The 2,813-nt window shown below is 42.5% G+C and overlaps 1 pseudogene; it reads left to right on the top strand.

Annotated features, from left to right (window-relative positions):
- The first annotated feature begins 263 nt into the window (after positions 1-263).
- Positions 264-380, top strand: LOC125250787 (annotated as a pseudogene).
- Positions 381-2,813: the final 2,433 nt, after the last annotated feature.

Raw genomic sequence — 2,813 nt, 5'->3', positions numbered from 1 at the left:
CATTATAAAAACCTGTGACTGTAACACAAAGCCAAGGAAGTAGGAGGAGACAACAGATCTAAATGCAGCTTTTGAAATGGAAGAACTAAAATCACCCCTGTGACCATGACAAAACAGGCTGGAATGGCCTCAATATGCTTTATTGGTGTAATATTCACTGGGGCAACATTTTGTCTTAAACCATGGCAAAAAACAAAGCAACCCACAGTAACCAACAGTGCATAATCTCCAGAGAATGGTTGAGTAAATCTCAATGGCAATTGACCAGCAGCCATATCACCCTGTAGCCCAAGACTGGTTGCCCACTGAAGCTAAGCAGGGCTGAGCCTGGTTAGTACCTGGATGGGAGACCTCCTGGGAAAACTAGGTTGCTGCTGGAAGAAGTGTTAGTGAGGCCAGCAGGGGGTGCTCACCCTGTGGTCTGTGTGGGTCCTAACACCCCAGTATAGTGATGGGGACACTATACTGACAAAAAGCACCGTCCTTCGGATGAGACGTTAAACCGAGGTCCTGACTCTCTGTGGTCATTAAAAATCCCAGGATGTCCTTCGAAAAGAGTAGGGGTGTAACCCCGACATCCTGGCCAAACTTGCCCATTGGCCTCTGTCCATCATGGCCTCCTAATCATCCCTATACACTGATTGGCTTCATCACTCTGTCTCCTCTCTACCAATAAGCTGGTGTGTGGTGGGCGTACTGGCGCAATATGGCTGCCGTCGCATCATCCAGGTGGATGCTGCACATTGGTGGTGGTTGAGGAGATTTCCCCCTTCAATATGTAAAGCGCTTTGAGTGCCCAGAAAAGCGCTATATAAATGTAAGGATTATTATTATTTATATTTATTAATTGCTCAGCTGGCACAACAAACCCTAAAAATACTTTTTTGGAACCAAACTTTCTAAAGTTTGTAATTGATTTTGAAAGAATTATTCACCAAGGCTGCATTAAACTGAACAAAATTCATGTCACAAAATACAATTTCTGTTTTAAAGAAGTGATGTGTTATTCAAAATGTAATCAAACAACCCCTGCACCTTCAGTTATGAAAGTGTGAGGACCACCCGTCGGCCCAAAGAATGGAATCCAACAGCGTGGATGAAAGTATAATGCGTGTATGTCTTTTCAGTGCCCCTGTGAAGTGAGAAGTTTGGGCAAGGCAGTGTTCTATGCATTTTGTTGAGACCTTCTCTTCAGATGAGTTTTATTGCTTTATTGCAGGGTGTTTGATCTCAGTTTTTGTCGAAGCAGGAAAATCAAGTCTTACAAAAGCTCTAAACCCAGGGATGGGGAACATTGGTCCTGAAGGGCCACTGTCCTGCAAAGTTTAGCTCCAACCCTAATCAAACACACCTGAACAAGTTAATCAATGTCTTCAGGATTCCTTGCCTGCACTTTTTTCACTCCTCCCCTCACTGCAGCCACCTACTTTTGCGAGGCGAGGCGCATCTGAGGCATCGAATTTGGACGCCAACACAGACAGATTAGGCTAATTTGTATGCAAAATTCAACTGCATAAATTCAGGCATAATATACAATAAACAAGTGCAAGATTAATTCAATTCACAGAACAATAACTGGAGTGTGAGAATCATTTTATTATGCTGGAGTGTAGCAAGACATTCGAAAGTAGCTCCACTACTTTGGCTTTTTTCGCTTTCCGTGATCCGTACACCCTGCTGTGCTTTGGTGCCTCTGCATGCGCTGTGTCAGCAGACACGCTTCGTCGAGGGGGGAACAGGAATGCCGGATGGAAACAGAATCGACTTCTTCACCGGCGTTTTCCACCCGTTTTTAGATGCGGCGTGTGAACGGCCCCTAAGCCAGTGGTGTTTTAAAATGAGGTGGTAACGTCCTCATTTATGTCCCTGTTACGCAATTTTCCTGGTTAACATTAGCTACATAAAAAGAGAGACCAAATTCAATTCTATTTGATATTTTTACACTATATAATGTTCTATTTATTAAAACAAAAAAACAACATTAAAATCATGAACTCAAATGTCATTGTGAAAAGAAAAACAACAATGACTGTTGTAAGTAACAGTGCATAAATCATACCTTTCTGTATAGCCTAACGCTAATAAGCTTAAACGAAAATAACGAAATAATTGTGTAGTGAAGTATTTTTTGTACACAGTGCTGCGAACAATCAATCACTCCATGTACGCGTGCATCACTGTCCTCCTCGCGCCTGCAGCAACTTGCGCTCTCTTCATCAAGGCAAAAAGAGCATGCATATCTAAATTCGCGCCTAGCCGCGGTATTTTCTTAGAACTTAGAAAAAAGATGCTGCAGCCAATGAGCAGCCGGCGGGGGCTGGTTGCAGGGCGACTCAACCTCCGCAGACAGTTTTTTAATGTTTATCAGACAATAACTTCTCAAGATTTTGCTTTAGTATAATTTTCGGGACAATTAGGGCCAGATTCGGGATTCGGGACAACAGTTTAGATTTCGGGACTGTCCCGAATTTTTCGGGACGTCTGGTCACCCTATTCCAAACTGAAGTGCTCAAAACTGGCCACTTCAAAGGGCCCTTCAGAATGAAGGATTTCGAAGGGTACAACTGATGGACACTTCGGGCCCCCATGATCCTTTGCACAGTGAAACTGTTTGTCGTCACAGGTACACTGTAAAAAATTACCGTGATTTTAACAGTAAAAGACTGTAAAAATGCTGCGGTGAAAAACTGTTAATTGGTTTACAGAAAGTTTCCGTACTATATACGGTGAATAACTGTAATAGATCTAACGGTACATTTAATGTAATTTCACGGTAAAATACCGTTAAATTCACAGTTTTTGAAAGTGAAAAA

This window comes from Megalobrama amblycephala, linkage group LG1 (genome assembly GCF_018812025.1).
Source record: "Megalobrama amblycephala isolate DHTTF-2021 linkage group LG1, ASM1881202v1, whole genome shotgun sequence".
Taxonomy (NCBI): Eukaryota; Metazoa; Chordata; class Actinopteri; order Cypriniformes; family Xenocyprididae; genus Megalobrama; species Megalobrama amblycephala.
Note: the sequence above shows the minus strand (reverse complement) of the source record. Positions and strands in the feature narration are given on the sequence as shown.